This window comes from Acipenser ruthenus, chromosome 11 (assembly GCF_902713425.1).
Source record: "Acipenser ruthenus chromosome 11, fAciRut3.2 maternal haplotype, whole genome shotgun sequence".
NCBI classification, from domain to species: domain Eukaryota; kingdom Metazoa; phylum Chordata; class Actinopteri; order Acipenseriformes; family Acipenseridae; genus Acipenser; species Acipenser ruthenus.
In genome coordinates, this window is record NC_081199.1 from 9,614,598 (window position 1) to 9,630,742 (window position 16,145).

The 16,145-nt window shown below is 37.1% G+C and overlaps 1 long non-coding RNA gene across 1 annotated transcript; it reads left to right on the plus strand.

Annotated features, from left to right (window-relative positions):
* Positions 1-1,655: 1,655 nt before the first annotated feature.
* LOC117426621 (uncharacterized) lies at positions 1,656-14,877 on the plus strand. The gene is made up of 3 exons (XR_004548148.3): positions 1,656-1,778; positions 4,174-4,291; positions 14,704-14,877. It is a non-coding gene; the product is annotated as an uncharacterized LOC117426621 (long non-coding RNA).
* Positions 14,878-16,145: the final 1,268 nt, after the last annotated feature.

Sequence of the window (16,145 nt, forward strand, 5' to 3'; positions counted from 1 at the left end):
AAAAGGCAATGCTCTTGGTGAAGCTGATGCTCTAGGCATCACTTCATGTGATGTATGCAATCATACCATGTGACGTATAGAAAAGGTAACAGGATGCAGGGGTTAATTATCTGCATATCCTGAATTAACAACCAGAATATTCCAAGTATAATAAAAAGAGAATCAGTAACAGTGTAAATAAAGCTAACTGGCACCCCTTTAACATGTAATAATCTGTAGTAAGGTAACACTTTACATTAAGTTTCTCTAATTACTGTGTATTTACGTAGTACTTACTTAGTAAAGACATGTGTACTTACACATAATTACAATGTTATTATGCATAATTACAATGTACTTGATGTGTAATGTTTTTTTTTGGATGACATAATCTTAACACTATCCCTAACCCTAAACCTAACTCTACACCTAACCCTTTTCAATTGTGTACTTACATATATTGTGCAAAAAGATGTACATGTTAAGTACATTGTAACTGTGCATAATAACATTGTGCATTAACTGCATGCAGACCCATGCTCAATAAATATGTTGGTATCCCTGAATAAACTCATCCCCTCTTCAAATAAATGCTAAAGATTTGAACTGTCCAGCATGGTCCTTTATAAAAGTGTCCCATAGTAAAAGCATAGTAAGGTGTAATAAAGCATAGCGATAGCATGGTAAAGCAAAGGTAAGCATAGTGAAGCCCAGAGAGGTATGGTATTGCATATTTTAAAAAAGAAAACATGGTAAACTGTAATAAAGGCACAGTATAACCATGGGAAAATCATCCTCACAATGACACAGTTGTGTGAGAAGTGCATGAAGTACATATTATTAACTGCATTTTGAAGTGTATCCCAAACTTAACCCTTTTTTTTATGTGTCCATGATTTAACACCAACTACAGTCGAGAAGAGGAATACAAAAGGTGAGTTGAGAGCTAGAACAGAGTTGTTTGTCAGGTAACACCAGTTAATTAAATGAAAGAATGTAGAGGCACGACCAAATCTCATTCTTCAGTTAAATATGTTGGTATGGCTAGAGACCGTACAGTAGAAAGGACATATACCCTTTGCTTTGCACTGAAATATTGCAACCTGTGTGGCTTTAGACATTTTTTTCTAAATAGATTCCAGTAAGTGCAAGTCAAGTGACAGTGACCGACACTTCTGAGGTTGTTTGTATAATTCCTCTTTTTGTGGATGGAGGTTAACCAACAACCTCACCTTTAAGGTTCAATACATAGAGATACCCTAATGCACAATTAATATTGAACTTTGTTCCTTTGTTAAATGCGCACGCTTTATTCACAAAAATGCTTTGCCAGTATTTATTGATTTTTAGTCCACTGTACTTTTGTCCTGGAGCATTTCTTTTAAGTCGTCTTTTGGAACAATCTCATCAGACGTTTCCCAGGAGAGTTAACCGGAGTTGGTTTTTTCTTTCATTTTTATTCTGTAAAGATTCTAAGAAGAAAACAAGGTCACTGGGGTCAGCTGCCCAGCACCAGACTCTGTGAGATAGCTCTTGAAAAGACAGGACTGAGTTGGTGATATCCCAGAATGCTCGGAGTGCCTGCTGCTGATAAGAAATGGGCCATGTAACCTTTGGGGAGCACGTGACAGGAATATAGAGGCTAGGCGCTATTCTTGAGGGTGGCAAAAAGGAAACTACTGCGCTCTAAAGATGAAGTCAGCTTCGGAAGAGAAGCCTGATAAGAGGAGGAAGCTGTTAGCTACTGGAATTTAAAGAAAGAAAGAAAAGAAAGAAAGAAAGAAAAAAAACACGAGAAGGTTAGTCTCTTTGTTGATGCTCAGGATAACAGATTTATTGCTTTACACTAAACACAAAAGCACAGGATAGGAAGAGCTATTCTCAGCCTCAAAGATAAAGTGGAAGTTACAAAAGAAAAAATCTGCTGCAGAACTTGTTTTTTGTCTAAACTGTGTGACAGTTCTGAATTTAGCAGAGAAAATGTCAATGCAAATGGCTAGAATTATCATACACAATACCCTAGGCCAGTAAAGGTATACTTTATTAACACAGTATTATGAAGTTATCATCTAAACTCTATTTACAAATAGAAATATAATGTCACATTTGATCAAATTTACTGTAGGGGGATGAAAATGAACTGCGGGATCATTGGACCCCTTACAACCCCCACACAAAAAAAGTAAAGAATACAAAATAGACACCATATTTTTTTGTAAAAAAAGACAACCATTTGTATTGTAGTGCACACTGAGCAGCCACTAGCACCCATTTAAGTAAGTGTTTGAATAGACATAAGAAATGAGCTAAAATAGTATGCAAAGAAACATAATTCTTATACAGTAATTTACTGTTGAATTAAGCAAACCAATAAAATTCATTCACTTTGGTTTAAGAGGTTTTTATTCCTCTAATGGTGTCCAAAATCAAAATTGAACAACTATTTAACAAAGGGATCTGGTGATGTAATATCTATGAACTACTACCAGCTTCAAGACACCATAAAACTACAGACAGATAAAGAAACTAGCTTTTTAAGACACTATCCATGCCCTACACAAATCATTGGTAATTGCGGCCATTAAATCCTGATTCATTTCCATATGTTGACACGGTGTAAGTGACAGGAGAGGTAACGTTTTAATAGACGTCATTATCTGGAAAGGTCTTTCAAGGCAGGAAAAAGAAGAAAAAATACACAAGCAAAAGGTTCTTTGTTACTTAGTAAACTAAAAACCCTTTAATGGCATTTTGGAAAATAGTACCTTTAAGAGAAAATTGCATCAATTGAGAGGAGGAAATCGCTGGCTAGCTGTTTTTATGCTAATGCACTGTTCAGTAACTCAATAGCAGCATGTTAGAGCGCATCAGTCTGATAGCTCCCGACTTGGGAATAATTGACCCTAAACAATTATTACAGTGAGTGCTCACATTTTACTAAGGACTTGCCGTAGCAATCCAGATTTCTGGTGAGGATGCTTCACAAATGAAGTCCTTTTTATCCCTTCGGGGAATACACTGCCATTTGTTTTCACTATCTTGACATGTCTCTTAAAGGGACATGCATGCAGCCTGTTTGGGCATTTTGTTTCAAGTTTGTGTTCTAAGGCAAGTAAATATTATTTAACTTTTGGGACATATGCGGAGTGCTTAGTTCAATGGGGTCTATTTTAATGATCTAAACAGTGACAGATCTTAATGACGACGCCCTACGATGTGTAGTTCTGCTATACCATATAGATCCCTTTGCATTTGATAGTGAAACATCAGGATTAACCCAGTCAAAGGACCAACAACATGTGTCCTAAATAGGGGGGTGGCTTTACTGCTCAGCGTCCTCTACATATCATTATTGGAACTAAGTGTTAAGACCTTTTGAATAGTTTAACCTTTTTTTCTTGAGATTATTTTAGTTTTCATTGTTCAAATTTACTTTTTTTTCCCGATTTCAGATTTAGTGACTATGGTGACAGTTAATGGTTGTGGCCACACCCTGGGAGAAAAGTAGGATTTAATATAGTTAAAGGTTGCAGACATTAAGATACGTGTGGCCACAACCATGATCTTTTTAAAACCATCAGGTTTAATTTAAATGTAATTCACTGATGTCCGTTTGCTACATTCTTGGGTACCCTTCTGTGCACTCTACTGTACTGTTTGCATTCTGTGGCGATGAGGACTCCGCACCACTTGAATCTGTTTGACCCAGAAAAGACATTGAAGGGTGAAATGACCAAGCAAGTGCAACACTAACAGAAAACAGGGCTTGCAAGCTGATATTTCTTTAACCAAGTGCAGTACCATATATCACTTTATAAAATAAAATAAAATACTAATTTTTAAAAAAAGTGTACAGCAGGTAAGATTTCATGGCATTATTTTGTTAGGTACAATCACTTTACAAAGATTTTAAAAGAGAGCCCTGGTTAATTACGCTAACGGGTCAAACCAAAACCAAGCTGGGATCTGAACTTTATTGGACCATTTCACAGCACTGGTCAATCACCCTGGAATACAGGTAAAAACATCCACCTGTGGTTAGACTGGGATTATCGCTAATGATTGATGAAATACAATACAATTCCCGAGTGCTGTAAAATGCTAAAAAAAAAAAAAAAATCTAGAGGGAGCTATATTTCGGTAGGTTAAAAATGGATGAAATCAACCCCTCTGTATTTCTCTTGGATTTCACAGCATTGTAACCTTGCTGAGTTTCATTCTTCCTCTGCTCTCCTGCTTCCCAGCAAAGGAGAACACTCTGCTCAGAGATTCCCCTCGGGACAAAGTCATCTCCAGTTTCCAGCTTGTTCAGGTATGAACCAGACATAGATAGCAGCTCAGACAACAGATTGATAAAAAAAATAAAATAATGAGGACTAAAAGTGAAATAGGGGAATTGTGATTTTGATCAAGTCTCTACATGCTGCGACAACCACACCAACAACTTAAGACAGGATTAAAGAAGAAAATCTCTCCCCTCAGGGGATAAAGTTGGTACACATGTGATAATTGAAAAAGTTGACCCTTTTGGAAATTTCAGTTTGCTCTGTTTTTTTAAATGGTCATGCTGGTAATAAAATTTCACTGAACAATTGCCCATTTTTAAATGTGAAGTTCACCATTAAGTAAGCGGGCAGCTGGGAAACAGTCAGTTGGTGAATTATCACAGTATGAACACAGTCTGTTAATAGCTTGCCTTGGTGTGGTGCATGTTGTCCTGGTATACTCTGGGAACCCTCCATTACTGCTGAAGGCTGAATGAATGCCATAGCTTACCTCAGTGATTAACATGTTGGCAGCCAGGTAATCTAGTCCTCTGTCCAAGCTGTAGCCAAAGGCCCTGTACATCGTTGTTAGCACCACAGTGAGCACCCTCTCTGTCACATATAACAGCTCTCCTCTGCCTTAGACCTGTCGGTCCATCGAGAAACACTACCCTCGCCGCTTCCTACAGTATACCAAATGGTAGGCAGCAGAGCAGAAAACTGAATTATTCTCAGCTGTTACACTGCTTAATTTAATATTTCCAATGAGCTACTTTCCCTCAATCCAAGATCTAAGTGCGTATTTGTGCTGTGTCACAAAACATTAGATATTGTCAAGGCAATTCATTTTTCTATGGTAATTTGTAAGTGTGCTTCATGGTAAATGCATTCTGGAGGGGTTTCAGGTGTCTATTGCGAAGGCAGAAAATTGAGAACCACAGAAAACATGCAGCATAATGGGAGAAATGTATTGAGCTACAGATATATTAATACAATATATTTTATAGCTTTGTTTTATTAAAAGGGGATTGTTGGTAGCTATTGAACTGAGATCCACATCAAATTTTTAGGAAAATGGTTATTGCTTGACAAAACTTAGCATTCACTGTCGAGTATTGTCACCCTGGACAGTGTGTAATGCATGTTGATTTTGATTACATGTTTTAAACCGGGGCTGGAAAGGTTTAGGTTGATAGCCCAGAGTATCTCCTGTCTTGCTGGCTAGTTAAAGAGAAATTGAAAATGAACTCTCAAGAAGAATACCCCATTCTTGTGTAAAAAGCTTGTACATGATCAGAATGCCACCATCAAGCATATTAAATAACAGCAGTTTACTGTATGAATAATTCCTGATTATTCATACTTTGGCTTCACATTTCTTATTGTTTACGGTTTTGACTGGTGAAGTCATCTGTCAATCAACTTTGATAGACGGGGCATCGTGAATTTGCAGCTAGTTCAACCAATGAAAACTGTAAATAAAGCGAGAGGCGGAACCAATGGCTGAACAGGAATTCGCTTTCTTGCAAAAAAAAAAACATTATAGATAAAACACATTTTTCATTTACTACGCTAGGTGGTGGCATTCTGTTATACAGTATATGGTTTTAATCCAATTCAATCCCTAAAAATTAGCTGATGATCGGAAAAGCTGGTTACTTTCAGCATCTCCGCCCACACGCAAACGAGCTGTGCAATGTTAGAGTTGAACTGACAGGAAAGAAGCAGCAGAGGTGAATCCGTTGCACCATCACCAGTCCCTTTACACGTTAATTAAATCAGTCAAGGTTAATTCAAATGGAATAATTACACTTTAAAGTAGTAGACAAGCTTTTTGCATTACTCCAGCAGGATATACTGTACCTTGTGCATTCAGTGGCAGTCAAGTGGTTAACTAGTAACACTACAGTGCATTCAGGTAGCTAACTTACTGGTTCAAGCATATAAAATCATACATGTGCGGTGTGGCACCACTGCACTGTATGCTTTACGTACACACACAGTTCTATTGCGACAACCGCACTAGTTAACCCTGTTCAGAACAAGTAGCGAGTTCTGTTATTAATTCAGTTTGGTCACTCAATGCGCAGCTACTGTGCCTGTGTATTAAAACTGCACTAAATCAACTGCGGTAAGTGCTCTGTGGATTTCTGCACAAATAATGATGTCATTGTTTATATAAATTATATATATATTTCTTAGCAGACACCCTTATCCAGAGCGACTTAGAATTGTTACAAGAAATCACATTATTTTTACATACAGTTACCCATTTATACAGTTGGGTTTTTACTGGAGCAATCTAGGTAAAGTACCTTGCTCAAGGGTACAGCAGCAGTGTCCCCCACCTGGGATTGAACACACAACCCTCCGATCAAGAGTCCAGAGCCATAACCACTACTCCACACTGCCACCCCTATATATCTGCGCCACACTGCTGCCCATCAGGCACCTATATATAAATTCATAACTAGTAAATACATATACTTTTTTTATTATTTAATCGAAGTACAGTTGTATAATATTCGGTTGTAAGTTAAAAAAAAACTTTGTATTTTTGGTTTTGCAACTTAAATAAAACAATATAGAAAAATTCGCGTCCCCAAATGCCACAGTGCGACCGCAACTCGTTTTTCCACCGATAACGATCATCTCATCTGTGTGTTTGGCACTCCAGGAAAGGTCTCAGTAAATGACAAAGACGCATATACGACTCCTTACATTTTTCATCCAGTCATTTGGAGACCACTCAAGGCGTTCCCTCCAGCCTTCTGGTCGGAAGATCGCCCACATTTTTCAATCTATCGCAATATGGTACTGCAGATCGTCACCACTGTCCTTAGCAGTGCAGAAAAAGCAAAATGGCGTCTTCGCTGGTTTTGCAGAAAAGCGCATCGCTTCGCTTGACGAGCTCTCCTCTCGATTACGTACAGTACTTTCTTCCAAAAGCATAAACAAAAACACAGCCTCCATGCTGCCGCCACACAAACCTAACGAATGTCGTGTAATGGTGGACAGAGTTCAGGTGTTTAAACAGGGAGTGCCTCACTTCAGTAATGAAAGGCATGTGTGTACAACAAACTACTGCAGTGAGTGCAGTTTGTTAATACGGTTGTCACGCTAACCACAGTGTGTGTGTACACAAGGCTTTAGTGACTTCAACCAAAAAATGGTCATACAGAGCAAAAAGGGACAGCAGTATAATGAATTCTAACACTCTAAACCCTTAAAACTATAAAGTGTATTGAGAAGGCAGAATATGACTTGCTTGTAAGTCTTTTGTTATATATCCCAGCCAAAAGATGTGTTTGCTTTATTATCAGCCCCAATACATCAAATCTTATTAGACTCACCTGCATATTATTCTGTGTCTCGTTTATACAAGAAACCTGTGCATCTCACTTGAAAGGTGTTATAATGAGATAAGAGGAACATGGTAATCTTTTTAAATACCTCTCAATCAGTCACTCCGTCTTCAGAATAAAAGCATCTAGTGCTGTATAAATAGCTTCACCATTCAGTGATGTGTGTTTTCATCCTGGAACTTGTTTCATTCTCATGCTCTCAATAACTTATTGTAAATAATGTCATTACCAAGTTTAATCACAATTGGATAGAGATAAACGTAAAACGTGGGACATACACAGCATATAACACTCTTAATATATATATCCACAGCATATAACACTCTTAATAACATGTGCCAGATAATGCTAATACCAAGTTTCATCACAATTGGATTCCCAGTTTTCTCAATGTGTACATATTTTTGCACAATATGTACAAACAATTGTATAAGAAAAGGGTAAGGCTCAAGGTTGGAATTCAGGCAAAAAGATGTAGCTGTTAAGTACATTGTAACTAGGCATACTAACATTGTAATTATGTGTAAATACATATGTATTTACAAAGTAACTACTATGTAAATACACAGTAATTAGAGACACTTCAAGAGAATGTCTATAGTCATAAACAATGGCATCAAGCATCCAATGTATAATTTGGGTCAAGCATATATTATTGAGGTTAAAAATAAGGTCCAAGCTCCTTTATTTGGCTGCAAACCAAATAGAAGGTAACAGTTATGTCATGTGACTCAGGGGGCCAAGAGAAAGAGCAGCATCCTGTCAACGCGCCGGGGGGGTGGGTTGTGATCCACCATTTCAGCCTTTGTTTCCTCCAGACTGTGCCAGGCTGCCCACAGTTGCACAGCCACAGCTGCATTAGAAGACAGTACATATCAATGGTGCTAATTAATTGGATTAATGGAAGGGCACGGCAAATTGGGTCTGACTTGGATAATTTCAATGGAAACGGAATTGCGATCCCCGAGGTCATCTGAATATGGATGAGGCAAAATTGAGTTAAAACGGAGGAGATTGCTGCATTCATTAGCCCGCCCACCCTCTGAAGTAGTTGCTTAATATGCACGCTATTACTATGCAAATCAGCTGCAATGAAACACTGAGGTTTTTTAATCAGCGGAACTGCAGCAGATGTCTGCTAGAGGGAAAAATGCGAACATGCTTCAGATGAAGCAGCCTTCATGATGGAAATTAAACCAAAAAAAAAAAATATGATGAAAAGATCCATTTGTATTATTTCCAAGGCAAAAAAACCACACATGTATCAGCTGGATCACTGTTTGAAGATACAGCCGAACTACATCGCGCACAGTGGTGGGCACGGCTATAAATGAGCCACCTAAAGATCCTCAAAGTGGGACAAGGTCTCCCCCTCTAGACTTCCACAGATCCAGCAAAGGGGGAGTGAGGTTGTCAGTAATGTTCACCACCCTTCCATCTTAATTTGCAGTACAACTTATCCAGAGGGGCTAATGGGTGGTATGGATCTATTAATATCAGCTTCATCAGCGTCCCACTTACAAGTTCAGATGTATCAGCGTTTTTCATGACTGTCAGATGACCTATTATTATTATTATTATTATTATAATTATTATTATTATTATTATTACTACTACTCAGTAGCTGGAGAAAATAGCAAGTCATCTCACACTACAAGCAGAATACAGGTCATTCATTTGGCTGCTGCCTTTATTAGCATAACAGCCAACAACTGTGACAGCACGCAGAGAACAGCCCTCTCGATACTTGAGAGAAGTGGGGAACTCGATCCGTAGCACACATTTTACATTGTGGCACCCAACACCAGGGTCTACAAGGGGACCTCCCTCCAGCCCCGGTTTTTGTGACCTGTAATCCCATAAGATAGCTTATTTCATAACACTCTTTAATCAATTGTCATAAATGTGTTTGATTTTATAAACATCAGTTTGGATTGGCTAATTCACTCCAGTAGAACATATATACCTTAACAGTATTATTGTATCTAAATTATTGCTATTGCTATTACTACTGCTGCTACATTATTATTATTATTATTATTATTATTATTATTATTATTATTATTATTATTACTAATACTACTACTACGACTACTACTACTACTAATAATAATACAGTATAATCTTGCAAATAGGCTCATGGGCTATGCTTGAGTATGTGACTCCTTTGGCTTCATATATAGATCCTGCCTTTGAGTTTACAGCCCCTGAAGCTGCAGATGTAAGGCTTGAGGACTAAGATGTTTAAAAGCTGTATTACTGTACACCAGTATGGCATGTTCTGCTAGTAATATTAATGAAGATCACATTAAAGCTTTGTAATTAGATTTCTTTCAGTAAAACACTTTTCTAAAAGGGTTTCTGCCACATACAAGCACATGCACCCCGCAACATAACCGTGTGCACTTGTGCTATTATTATTATTAGTATTATTATTATGATTATTATTATTACAGCTATACATAAGTCAGGTGCTAAGATTATCCATTACTTTGTCTTCTAACAAGTAACCTACGTGCATCAGTAGTATTCTATAGTTCTGACTATCAGCTCCTCGATTCTCATTAGCCCTATGCACAACCGCTTTTAAACACACTGTTCAGCTTTCACCACTAGCTAGACAGAGAGTAAGATCCGCACTCATGGGGAAAATTAACATCAGTTTTGTTCCTTGTTAAATTTTAAAATAGATTTTGATGAAGAGAGTTCATCCTAATTGCGTTCATACAAGCTGCACTTATCAAATAATATCCAGATAAATAGACCCAGGAAGCCAGCGCTTGCCAATTCCTCAAGAAGTCTGGAACCCGATTCCCTAAAGCCGCGTGTTATTTTTCAGTCGATGCAGTTTCCTATTGGAAGCAGGCCTTGTTTAAAATAAATGTTCTAGAAAGCACAGATAAAACACTGCTCTCTGCGTCTATTTTAGGCTCACAGATTTATTTAACAGCTGTAATACAGTGTCATTTTACACAGAAAAAATACATGCTTGTTCTAAAGCTACTAACATGAGCTGCAAACCAGACTGCCTTTTATCCCAAATTGAATTTGCTAATTCAATATTAGTTATTTCTATTTTAGAACTCTGTTTAAATCAGATTTACTCTTTCTTTACAACTCCTTCACAGTTCTACCGTGAGGACAGAGAGATACTTAGTCCAGGGCAGTATACAGTTAGATTTTGTTACATGACTATTTTAAATAATACAGATCCTCGGGAGTATAAATGTTTAGTTTAGCTGCAGGAGTATAAATGTTGAGCACATAGAATGACGCAATGGAAAGCCAGTTTTGATGGTAGAGAAGGTAAACAATGTCTGATTTCTGGTGATATACATGATAGGGTCATGTATATTACCCACATTTTAGCTTAAAATGTGTCTTGATTTTCAAACATTAAAAATCACATAAAGAAATTAAAAAAAAATTAAAAAAAGCACAATAATTCCTGCGTATGACCTTCATTTGATCGGTCATTACGTTATGTGAGTTTTGCATCACGGAGATTCACAGTTCTTGCCCAAACTTCACAAGATGCCATCTGTTTAACAATTGTACACAGCTACACCCTACACACAAAGAGGAAGCACAGTGGTTCTTAGTGGGAAAATATAAACACAGGGGCAAACTCATTCACCACTTACTTGTGATGTTATATTTAATTAAGTTATTATTATTTTTGTTTTTCGGTTAAACATTGCTGTTGCATGGCAGAAAACTTATTAACTAGATTTTATGGCCAAATATATTTAACACGGGACACATCTGATTCATTTTAGCCAACGCAATTACTGAACAAGCAAAAATATTGTAAACACTTTTGAGCAATGCTCCACAGTCAAGTACTGGTGATCATAAAATATAAGGCATTAAAAGCAATGCAGAGCAGAGCTGTTTTCTGTTGTCTTTAAAGCTTGAATGATAAGTAACGTCTGGGGAAAATTTGCTGAGTGACTTGTATAATGATTTAGATGTGAAAAGATCATATTCAAATCATGTCTAATGGCATTTTGCAACAAGTGTGCATACAGGATCTGTCAGTAACTTTAAGCACTCAATCATAAAATCTGAACAAATCTAAAGACATCAAAATGTTCATCTGGTATGAAGTACTCATTTAGGATTGCAGGTGTCAATTTGTTGACAATTAAGTTATGATAAAAACGACTTTGCTAGAAGAATAAAATAGCAACCTGTATCTCTTTGACTGAAAGACAAACTGATGCTGTTTGCTGAGACAAGTTTGTCAGGGGAAGCTGTTTGGTCTAATATAGTGAGGAAACTTGTGCTCCCCAAGGGAAGATGTGTTCAGATAACTATTCCCACCGGAAATCAAACCAATCTGAAAGGCAAGTCTGCCTAGCAGCAGCATTCTTGGCAATAACAACCAGGAATGATGTTCTTTTAACAGTTGTTTGTGCTAACATGCTAAAGTATGCCGGGACCAAGCGTAATCATAATGGAAAAAGAATCTGATACTGTCAGTAACATGCTTAATAATATTAATACCATGTTCCGGCGCCTCCTTAAGACTCACCTCTTCAAAGAGCACCTATAGAACTCCTCTGTTTGTATCCTGGGACACTATCACCCTTCATGTAAATGTGCTTTATTTTGCTCTTATCTGCCCCCTATTTTACTGCATTTAATCCTGTACTTCAGAATACTGTAATCTGCCAAGTGTCTAACCTGTAGTACTTTGTATTTAATCACATCCTGATGTAACTATCACTATTTAATCATATCCTAATGTAACTATCACTATTATCTGCTGTATTATTGAATTGTGGTTTGTCACACTTGTACCTTGCTTGAACAAAAGTTATTGTATTCTTGCTCTTATTGTATTACTTGTATTGTAACACTTGAAATGTATTTGCTTACGATTGTAAGTCACCCTGGATAAGGGCGTCTGCTAAGAAATAAATAATAATAATAATAATATAACAAATGGATAAGCGGTTCTTTAGAGTTATGGAGAAATATGTAAAGTACCTATGACCACCTCCATTATATCACCCTTGTAGGTAAATCTAGAAATATGTAAAAACAAACAGGGTGCCTCCATACAGTATACCTCCCGATTCTGATACTCAAACTACACCATGTAATGTTCAAGATTCATTACAACTGGATAAGCAGCTTGATGTAAAAACGTGGGGCATACAGACAGATGGTCAGAGAGACGACCTCAATACAGTTTTAAAGTACACTCCGATTGTGTTGCACTCAATAAATTGAGAAGATTCTTAGAAAGTTTCATCACAATCGGATAAGCAGCTCTTTAGATATTTATAAAAAATTAAACAGAGAGACAGACGCCAGCCAGCCTCCATTTCCCCCAAATGATCATACATTCAATAATTTGTGCTATCACAATTGGACCATGTGTGTGTTATGATGTAAAACTGCAAAAGAAAAGACAGTTGTACAGACAACCTGATATTTTATATAACCTCTGAAGGTCTTTAACAAGTGTGACCACGTTGTTTTAACATGTAACCTTTCTTTGGTGATAGTGCATTTCATATATTGAGACCTGAACTCATGTGGTGACCCCATATTTAAAATGCATGTCACAAACAAATACACTCTTATTCACGATTCAGACGATAAAACAGGAAAAAAAGAACCCAATAATCTGGTTCAGTTGCTAACATATGCTTTCTCCACACAAGTGATTCAACGTCTCTTCATCGCTAGCAGAGCACCGTTGCCGGTGGCCGCAGGCTGTCCGGTATCATCTTGTTTGGATCACAGCTTGCTGCACTAAAACAAGCAAACCAAGTCATTGCTTTGCTTTGACAGTACATTCTCCTGCTGCTTTATGCATCCTCCTCGCCTCTTATTATCCCACTTTCAACTTGTATTTGTTTGTGTTACTGGTTGTTTTCGTAGTGACTGAAGTGGTTACAAACACTGATGACGGTGCAAGGCCAGGGGAGCGATGGTGGGCAAGGTGCTAGATGTGACCCCCACTGCTTAATCTGCCTGCAACCTTACCTAACGCTGCCCAATCAGAATAATGTGGCACTGTGTGGGTAGCTGATTCCACGTGCAATTAACACCTGACATTTTTAAAAGATTTGGCTCACTTAAATACCGTACGACAAAACAGATGCTGTGACTGTGATTACCTCCACTGGAATGAGATATTATTATTATTATTATTATTATTATTATTATTATTATTATTATTATGATGATCTAGCTGTATTTGTAGTACAAGTAGTTTACATAGCAAATTTAGATTCTATAATTTTAAGATTTGATGTTAGAAAATAGTCATGGTTAGAAATACTAGTCCTGGCTTTCACAGAACTCTCAAATAAATAACAGGAGCAATCAGACATCTGCTAAATACATTGTTACCTGCTTATAATTGTATGTACAACTCAGGTGAGATTCTGTGGGAAGTGTAATACGGTATGTTTAGATTGAAATCCGGATCAGGTCACAAAGTATGTTTGTTGGTCTAAACTTTGCCCCATCTTTAAAACACCCACACAATTGTCAGTCTCTGCTTGAGAGGGACACAGGACAGAATGGCAGTGGGTGTTCAGGTGAGGATTGAGTACAGGGTCAGGATTGAGAAGGAAGCATCTACCAGCACCGTGCCTGACATTGTCCCTCATCTTTCATGTGCTGAATAGTCATACTAGGGGTTTTAATCGATTAATGATTAATTGATTAATCACACAACAACTGTGGGCTTTGATCGATTAAAAAAAAAATGGTTTGATTAATTTTGTCTACCTGAGAGCAGTTTCAATAAACACAAATCTTGAAAAATGGCAGAGGGTACTTTTAAAGACCTTGGCAAAAGAGCAGCTGGAAGGTAGCCCCAATATTCCACAATATCTCAGAATGAAGAGAAAATTACTGCAACTTGCAACATTTATTCAACATATTTCTTTCAAACGGTATGAGAAAATTAACAGCTATATTCTTCCGCTAACTAAAATTGCACTCAGTAAGTTACCTTTGTTAGTCTCAAACCTGAAAGCTTAAATACAGTATTCTAGGTTGTAGTGCAACTGGTCATTTCCGGTAACATATATGTTTTTGATGTAGTTTTAATCTTTTTCTTTTAGACATGGCATTTGGCTGAAAAAAACCCCGCAAACGACCAGTACAACTCAAAAGAAAATGTCACATTACGTCAATAAAAATGATTACTGGCAATTGTCTTTCAATACAATTTCATATCAATAACAATCAGGTGGATTTAATCAATCGCAGATCGGGTTAATAATCAATAAAGATTAAGACCCCTGCTTCACACCAATACCATAATAAAATGACACTGATAGCTTCACATGACTGCACATGTATTTAAGCTAGCCAGGATCTAAGCAAAGAGGGTTATTAATTGAAGTTTATAAAATCCGAAATGGTATAGTTAACGTTAATCCAAGTTAAGACAAAAACATAAGATAAGCAATAGTAAGTTTAGAACAGGTAAGAAGCACTTTTATTTACACAGAAAGTTATAAATTGCATGAAACAGCCTACCAGGTGAAGTAGTAGCATTTAAAACACACATGTATTAAAGAGTACTAAACATTATGGTGCACCATCATTGTAATTAGTGTGCACGTTCATGATTTCCGTATTTCCTATTGCAATTGTATTCATTATCGTGCAAAACAATGGGCATATTATGGTGCACACTGATTTTATTGTGCCACACTATGGTAATCAGAATGAATATGTGATTTGTATGGGAATGCATGATAATGTATTTAAATGAGGCACTCTGAATAATGAGATGAGCTTCATTCACACCATATTTACTAAATGGTGATAATTGTAATGTGCACCTTGAAGTGAGCGATAATTATGGCATCATAGAAGCATTATTAAAGTTTTCATATAGAGCAGTGAAAATGACCTGTAAATAACAGGTTATATTAAGCATGAATAAACTTGAATGAATGTTATAATTTCTTAGATTTTATTTTACAGTTCATTACATTGGTACAAATAATGGAGTGCTTAAATAAAACACTGGACCAAACAAGGTATTATAATTTAAAACAACCTCCTCTACTAGAATTTCTAACTCCTCTGTATGCAGTTTTTAGTTTGCGTTGCCTCTACCTGTCCCCTGCGGAGGGCTGAGTCTGTTGATTGCTCCTTTTCAGTCAATGTAAGCCACCTGCACCTTTCACAATAAGCCACTGACCAAAAGATACACCTGGACTGCTGGGGCTTTTTATATCACGGTGGTCATGGGTAAGTCTTGGACATTATCGTGCACATATCGCTCACAATACATGTAGTGCGCACGCTATGGTATGTCAATTAGCCAAATAGTGTGCACGCAAATTAATGCATTCTCTGTTTGTAAATGGGATAAATGGGTTAGGCTCACTACTTAATATGCATGTTACAGCTAGATTTAGTGCCCTTTTGTAAATGAGAATATAAAAAAAAAAAATAATAATAATAATAAAACAATTGATTCTGTGCTACTAAAGTAGATCCGGTTAGTAGGGGCAAATGGTGTGCTATGAATGACCTCTCCTCGTTC